Source organism: Schistocerca nitens, chromosome 12 (genome assembly GCF_023898315.1).
Source record: "Schistocerca nitens isolate TAMUIC-IGC-003100 chromosome 12, iqSchNite1.1, whole genome shotgun sequence".
In the NCBI taxonomy this organism is placed as follows: Eukaryota; Metazoa; Arthropoda; class Insecta; order Orthoptera; family Acrididae; genus Schistocerca; species Schistocerca nitens.
In genome coordinates, this window is record NC_064625.1 from 111409090 (window position 1) to 111417996 (window position 8907).

Genomic DNA, 8907 nt, shown 5'->3' on the forward strand with positions numbered 1-8907 from the left:
GGGGCGGGGGCGGAGGTGGGGGCCGAAGACGAAGAGGCCGGCGGCCGCGACTCGCGGCTCTTGTGGGCGGACGACGGGCCCGCGCTGCTGCCTGCAACACGCCACGTCGATACCGTATTTTTAGATATCCTGAAGGTTTTTGACACAGTTCCCTACAAGCGTCTTCTAATGAAATTGCGCACCTACTGGAGTATCATCACACGTGTGCGACTGGATTCGTCTCATGAGGATCGCACAGTTCGTAGTAGCTGACGGAAAACAGAAGTACAGGGGTTATTCTAAATGATGGATCCATTTTCAAAATTTCGTATTTATTCAAGTACAAATCCAAAATGAACAACGTTTATACCAATGAAAAGAGGGAGTTTCAAAGTTTTTCATAATTGCTAGGCAGAAATGCTAACCATTACACTACCACAGCACAATGGTCAACATTGTTCCACGAACTACCTAAGCTGACTGCCCTCTCTAACACAAACTTCAATTCATTTTCCCTTATATATTGTCACTACTGCCAGGCCTCTCCGATATTGGCAAGCACTCCAGTATTTGGACGTAGTGGGTCGTCCTTGTACCATTGGTGATCTTATAGATCTTATAATTAAATGTCTCAGGGAAACAATTATCTATAAGATCACGAAGTACAAATCCGGTATTTGTATGGAGTGTAGCCATGTATGGAAGTGAAACATGGACGATAAATAGTTTGGACAAGAAGAGAATAGAAGCTTTCGAAATGTGGTGCTACAGAAGAATGCTGAAGATAAGATGGGTAGATCACATAACTAATGAGGAGGTATTGACTAAAATTGGGGAGAAGAGAAATTCGACGCACAACTTGACTAGAAGAAGGGATCGGTTGTTAGGACATATTCTGAGTTATCAAGGAATCACCAATTTTGTATTGGAGGGCAGCGTGGCGAGTAAAAATCGTAGAGGGAGAACAAGAGATGAATACACTAAGCAGATTCAGAAGGATGTAGGTTGCAGCAGGTACTGGGAGATGAAGAAGCTTGCACAGGATAGAGTAGCATGGAGAGCTGCATCAAACCAGGACTGAAGACCACAACAACAACAAGATCACCAATGGTACAAGGACGACCCACTACGTCCAAATACTGGAGTGCTTGCCAATATCGGAGAGTCCTGGCAGTAGTGACAATATATAAGGCAAAATGAATTGCAGTTTGTGTTAGAGAGGGCAGTCAGCTTAGGTAGTTCGTGGAGCAATGTTGACCATTGTGCTGTGGTAGTGTAATGGTTAGCATACCTGCCTAGCAATTATGAAAAACTTTGAAACTCCCTCTTTTCATTGGTATAAACGTTGTTCATTTTGGATTTGTACTTTAATAAAATTTGTGAAGAATAAAGGTATGTTTGGTTACATACCCAGTCCTCAATTATTGCTCAATGGAGTATGGCAGACGCCCTAAGTTATGTTCTGTAACTCTTTTGAGCAGTATACAGGGTGCTCCGTTTCAGTGCAGGAATCTCTGGAAGAATAGATACTCAAAAGCGACCTTCTCAAGTATGAATGTGAGTGGCTCATAAAAGTAAATACAATGAGACATTCTAAAACGCACTCCGTCTTCATGCGACAAGTGGCCCATCGGGGCCATCCGACCGCCGTGTCATCCTCAATGAGGGTGCAGATAGGAGGGGCGTGTGGTCAGCACACCGCTCTCCCAGTCGTTATGATGGTTTTCTTTGACCGAAGCCGCTACTATGAGGTCGAGTAGTTCCTCAATTGGCATCACGATGCTGAGTGCACCCCGAAAAATGGCAACAGCGCATGGTGGCCCGGATGATAACCCATCCAAGTGCTTGCCACGCCCGACAGCGCTTAACTTCGGTGATCTCCGGGAACCGGTGTATCCACTGCGGCAAGGCCGTTGCCAGACATTCTAACACTTAAGCAAATACTGTTTTCAGCACAACCTTTTTTATTTTAAATGGATACACCGTATTATTTCTTATGCATTCAATAACAAAAATGGCTCTGAGCAAATGGGACTTAACATCTTAGGTCATCAGTCCCCTAGAACTTAGAACTAGTTAAACCTAACTAAGCTAAGGACATCACACACATCCATGCCCGAGGCAGGATTCGAACCTGCGACCGTAGCAAAAATGGTTCAAATGGCTCTGAGCACTATGGGACTCAACATCTTAGGTCATAAGTCCCCTAGAACTTAGAACTACTTAAACCTAACTAACCTAAGGACATCACACACACCCATGCCCGAGGCAGGATTCGAACCTGCGACCGCAGCAGTCGTGCGGTTCCGGAATGCGCGCCTACAACCGCGAGACCACCGCGGCCGGCTCATTCAATAACATGACTGGCGTTGGTTGCACAGAAAAACGTCAGTTACATCCCGAGAAGCGAAGTTGGCGGTTGAAATAAACTAAACACGCCGCTGTTGCACATCCCGGGATGCAAGCGTGTGAACTGCACGTTGCTCATAATTGTGATGTGATTAACGTGTGTAATCTTACTTTCGCCGTTGTCACGAGGGCAGAAAGTAATAACGTACATATCGGTTACCCTCTCTGCAAGTGTTACTTTTCTACGAACACACCGCGGAGCAATACCGGTCAGTGCGCTAAACCAACAATTCCTAAACCGATGGATAGGACCGGGCAGTCCTGTTCAGATATTTCCAAAGCGGTCGCGGGATTTCATTCCCATGAAATTTTTTGTCTAGGGAATGGTTCAAATGGCTCTAAGCACTATGGGATTTAACATCTGTGGTTATCAGTCCCCTAGACTTAGAACTACTTAAACCTAACTAACCTAAGGACATCACACACATCCATGTCCGAGGCAGGATTCGAACTCGCGATAGTAGCAGCAGCGCGGTTCCGGACAAAAGCGCCTAGAACCGCTCGTCCACAGCGGCCGGCAATGTCTAGGCGCCTGTGAAAAAATGTGGTGTATCACAAGTTTCAAACAACAATGGACAACATGAAGCCTCGTATTACTGCTGCATATGCCGCAGTAACACTAGAAACAGTGACAACAAGGAGTCTATCAGTGTCGGAGCATGCAAAGCCGTATTGCGATGTAAATGACGATCTCTTCGAACATACGTTGTAGCGCTTTTGTTGTGAGAAATGTGATTGTACACCGGCGTACATTTTGTGTGTTTCTGAGGAGACGTGCGTTTGTTTTGTAGGTATTACTGCGCATTTTTGCAATCGTTTCACCATGTGCAAAGACTCAAGTCTAACCTAATCACCAATAATTTTCAGTGACACGTCCTGTACCTACCATGTACCATTATGAAACTGATGTACAACTACGAACAACTAGCATTTACCCCCTGTTAGATCCTTGCTCAGCCATTAATTACGTCTACTCTGGCAAGTGATATTCGGTATGTCGTCACCATTGTTGTAAAGATGAATAAAGCACGAACGAGTAATGCCTTTCCTTATTTTTGAAAGTGTGTGACAGTATGACAGGACATTAGTATTGTTTCCAGTAAAGAACAATGAGGACAGCGCTTGTCGCGTCGTAGTACGTCTACCACATAGCGATTACGGACTACATGGGGTTCACGCTTGCCTCTCAAGATGTGAAATAGCGGACAGTTTCATTCATTGCAAACGTCAACTTTGCTTTGCAATTTCTCGGGAAGTCATTGACATCTTGCGGTCCAGCGAACGCCATTCTTTTATTGATTACGTAAGAAATAATATGGGGCATCAATTAAAAAAACGTAAGTTTGCGCCGAAAATAATATTTCATTAGATTTTAGAATGTCTCATAATACGGAGTGTTGAAAAAGTCTCTCCGCAGTGCCGTATGATTGTTCGCCTGCCTGGGTTATTTCCCTTCAAGTGCACTCTCCCAACATTCCGCTGTTTCGTTTATCTCAGCCAGCGTAGTTGGTTTGTGTCGTTACGTGTTGACGTAACGTGAAAGTTTAATTCCTTTGGTTTTTTTTTTCGTTTTTGTCACTGTTAAAATGCTAACCAATGAATAACGTGTGTTTTTTGTCGAACAAGAGTTCAAAGCTGGCGGTAAGTACACACTTTCAGGTCGTCAAACAGTTAATTCAGTTTTCCCGGAGACAACACTCCCACATCGCGATACTGCGCGAGATTTGATTAACAAATTTCGAAGTACGGGTTCAGTGACAGATGCACCGAGAAGTGGTCGTCCTAGCGTTTTGTCTCGCGATAAACTACTCGATATTTCCGATAAAATGTCCACGAGTCCAAACAAGTCAGTAAGAAAACTCGATGTTAGTGTCGGAACGGTCCACACGGCTGTAAGGAAAAAATTAGAACTTTTCCCATACAAAATGAAAGTCGTGCAAAAACTGAAAATACCGATTATGGCAAGATACTGCATTATTGTCAATAAAAACCGTCCAAAATCCATCGATGAATTAAAAACTACAATATCCACTTTCACTGTTTCTGTTACAGAAGAAACGTTACAGCTTGTGTATGGAAACATGATTAGACGAATTGAATTGTGTATTCCACGACAGGGGGGACCCTTTCAACATTTAATGTGAAAATTAATATTCAGTAAATTAATAACTTGTAATTCACTGAGTTTCATTTCGGTGTATTCACTGCGGCATACGGCACGCGCGGCTAACCATCATACGGCACTGCAGAGAGACTTTTGAACACCGCCTATTTACTTTCAGGAGCCCTTGCTTTACATTCATACCCGCGAAAGTCGTTCTTGAGTATCTATTGTTCCAGAGATACCTGGGCTGAAACGTTTAAGTGGGTCAGATGGCAGAAGTCATAGTACAGCAACTCGACGTGGCATAGACTCAACACGTCTTAGCAAGTCCGCTACCCACGGACTAACCTCTGGATTACTTCCCATTAATGTTCGATACGATTGATGTCGGGCGACTTACGTGACCAAACCACTCGCTCTAACTGCCCAGAAGGTTCTTCAAACCAATCGCGAACAATTATGACTCGGTTACTCGCTGCACCCTCACACATAAAAATTCCATTTGGGAACATGAAGTCCATGAAAGGCTGCAAATGGCTCGAAGTAGCTGAATATAACTATTTCCAGTCAGTGATTGGTTCAGCTGGATCAGACGACCTAGTCTGTTCCATGAAAACACAGCACATACAGGGTGATTCAAAAAGAATACCACAACTTTAAAAATGTGTATTTAATGAAAGAAACATAATATAACCTTCTGTTATACATCATTACAAAGAGTATTTAAAAAGGTTTTTTTCACTCAAAAACAAGTTCAGAGATGTTCAATATGGCCCCCTCCAGACACTCGAGCAATATCAACCCGATACTCCAACTCGTTCCACACTCTCTGTAGCATATCAGGCGTAACAGTTTGGATAGCTGCTGTTATTTCTCGTTTCAAATCATCAATGGTGGCTGGGAGAGGTGGCCGAAACACCATATCCTTAACATACCCCCATAAGAAAAGATCGCAGGGGGTAAGATCAGGGCTTCTTGGAGGCCAGTGATGAAGTGCTCTGTCACGGGCTGCCTGGCGGCCGATCCATCGCCTCGGGTAGTTGACGTTCAGGTAGTTACGGACAGATAAGTGCCAATGTGGTGGCGCTCCATCCTGCTGAAATATGAATTGTTGTGCTTCTTGTTCGAGCTGAGGGAACAGCCAATTCTCTAACATCTCCAGATACTGTAGTCCAGTTACAGTAGCGTGCTACATTTTCATCACTCGTTCTCGGCCGTCCACAACTTTTCCCTTTGCACAAACACCCATTCTCTGTAAACTGTTTATACCAACGTTTAATACACCACCTATCAGGAGGTTTAACACCATACTTCGTTCGAAATGCACGCTGAACAACTGTCGTCGATTCACTTCTGCCATACTCAATAACACAAAACGCTTTCTGTTGAGCGGTCGCCATCTTAGCATCAACTGACGCTGACGCCTAGTCAACAGCGCCTCAAGCGAAGAAATGTACAACTAAATCAAACTTTATAGCTCCCTTAATTCGCCGACAGGTAGTGCTTAGCTCTGCCTTTTGTCGTTGCAGAGTTTTAAATTCCTAAAGTTGTGGTATTCTTTTTGAATCACCCTGTATTACGGAGTCACCACCAGCTTGCGCAGTGCCTTGCTGCCAACTTGGGTCCATGGCTTCGTGGGGTCTGCGCCACACTCTAACCCTCCCATCAGTTTTTACCAACTGAAATCGGGACTCATCTGGCCAGGCCACGGTTTACCAGTCGTCTGGGGTCCAGTCGACATGGTCACGAGTACAGCAGAGTTGCTGCAAGCGATGTGTTGTTAGCAAAGGCACTCGCGTCGGTCGTCTGCTGCCATAGTCTATTAAGGAGAGGTTTACTATCTTTGGCCCGAAAAAAGCATGTTCTCTGAGCATTTTTTTGGTCAAAATGTTTATTGATATTTCCTCTACAAACTGGAATTTTTTCGACCGGAAATGTCGAACAGCAAAGGCAGCAATGCCTTCCGACCGAAGCAAAATTTCGATGTAGACCTCCATGAGCGGTATGTCACAGGTCAGCTGGCTCGTGTAAAATCAAAACTGGGTTGACGTTAGTAAAGTATATAAGATTCTTTAGGAGCTGTACCTCGCTTAAGGGGCTCCGGAAGGGCTCAAAATCATGAAAAGTTCAATTTTTACTTTTTTGCGTTTTCTGAATCTGCAGACTATTACCTTTTAATAGATGTATAATTTATTCAATTCCGAACACTACGACTATTTTTAAATTTTTTTTGAAATGTGTTCTACATGGGCGTGACCCACTGTGGCGCTGTTAAACTGCTGTCAAATGGTGTTATTATTAACGTCCGTGTTCATCAGGTACATTTTAGTGATGTGAGATAAAGTATGTGTTGTGGCTAACCTGTGATGGTTCAATATATATCGCTGGTGTGATTGTCGATTGTTTCACGTTTATTTACTCTGTCGTTATCTCGAAAATATTCGTAATTAATTCTGTTTCTTGAGTCTCTGTTTTGTTGAAGTATAATAATGAGTAGAAGTAAAGTTATTAGAAATCCTCTGAAGGCTTTTAAGAAAAGGAGAAATGTTGGAAAGCCAAAGGTATGTGTTATCACTGTAAACAATAAAGACGATGAAAATCCCCAACATAGCTTGTGTCCCAAAGAAGAAGACAGTTGGTGTAAATATAACAAAGGATTGCTAACTGGTGAAGTGTACACTCATAAGCATGCAATAATGGAGGTGATAAAACCTATTTTCAGAGACTTAGCAGCACCTGAACTGTTGAAAAAGTGTATTCACGGAAAAACTCAAAACCCCAATGAAAGTGTAAATAGTGTTATATGGTCGAGAATCCCCAAGACTGTATTTGTTGGAATAGAAACACTTCACTTTGGTGTGTATGATGCTGTTGCGACTTTCAATGATGGCAACATTGTAAGGTGCAAGGTATTTAGAAATATGGGAATGAAGATAGGTTCTAACATGGTACGAGCGATGCTTGCTTTAGACAAGGAACGCCTTCCGGCTGCAGACAGGGCTGTAAAGAGTCTAGAAATACAACCAAGAGTAAACAGGAGGAGGAACAAGAGGAAGCTGGAGGAGGAGTTTGCAGAGGATGAAGATAATCCATCCTATGGACCTGGAATGCACTAAAAAGTTAATCCAATCTTTGTCGCTCGATTCCCAAAACTTTTATTTTCTCATACTAATTACATGTTTTCTAAGGATCTTCCAAACATATTTGTTTCAAACTTTCAGTAAATGTTACACAGTACCTTCTGCATAATTTAACACAGCCTTTTTCCAAAAAACTGTATATTTTTGAATATATAAATAAAAAATTGCAAAATAATGTTGTGAATTTTCATTACAATTGAAAAAAATCATTTTTAATAACTGAACTAAAATTTTGTAAAATCCCTGTGTTAAGTTGTAGCCCATATTCCAATAAATAATCTGTAAAAAGTTCTACTTCCTACCTCAAATACTTTGTGAGGAAAGATGTAATTTATAAGCGTTATTTTAACATTGCAAGTATAGGGCGTTCCGGAGCCCCTTAAGTTATTTGGACCATAGGAAACAAAAGGCAGCCATTTGAAAAAAATACGGTTTTTTCATCGATTTTTCGACTACGTCGGCCAAGTGAAAATATTTATAGTTGATGGATCGGAATAAAAGTGGTACAACTCCTAGACAATTTAGTTAGCTTCGTCGGAAACAAAGAATCATGTCAATAGGCTCAGTATATTTGAAGTTACCATACCGCGCGATAAAAAAAAGGCATTTTGAGAAAAACGCGTTTGAAGTAAATGCAATATTATGCAACGTACGTTCAATCTGCTATTCCGGGCCCATAAACTAGTCCTCCCTCATAGAGGGCATTCTGCTCGATCTGGGCCATCCTGCGCTGCTCCAGAGCCGCTCGTACGGCCGGATACAAGCGGTTTTCGGCCAGTTGAATCCGGTGCTTGGCGAACTGTGTCGAATAGAGTCCCAGGGTGACGTCCATCGTTGTCACGGTCTTCAGAATTGCTGAATATCCTTCGTTGAAGCTGTTCACTGCCAGTAAAAGTCGCAATCTCCACAGTCTTCGCACCAGAATGCAAATGCTTGGGGGTTAACTTACAAACACCCGCCTTCAAACTTTCATTTGAATTTTGTGTGTTTCCTCCCAAGCACCGGTACAATAACTCGTCCTCCGAAAGAAACGAACTGGTGCGTGAAAAAGGCCGATTTCAGGCAGGTGCATTTTTTTTGTTCAACCGCGAATAACAAACATATCCGTTCCGTATTCGGAAAAACTGTTTCAGGGGTGGATTCTAAACACTTCTATGGATCCAAAAAATGCAATTTTTAAAAAATCGATTTTTTGAACCAAAAGATAGTAAACCTCCTCTTAATGCTGAATTTCGCACACTTTCCTAATGGATACGTTCATCGTATGTCCCAAAT

At 42.6% G+C, this 8907-nt stretch overlaps 1 pseudogene; it reads right to left on the reverse strand.

Annotated features, from left to right (window-relative positions):
- Nucleotides 1–1780: 1780 nt before the first annotated feature.
- Nucleotides 1781–1897, reverse strand: LOC126215515 (5S ribosomal RNA; annotated as a pseudogene).
- Between the last annotated feature and the right edge of the window lie 7010 nt (nucleotides 1898–8907).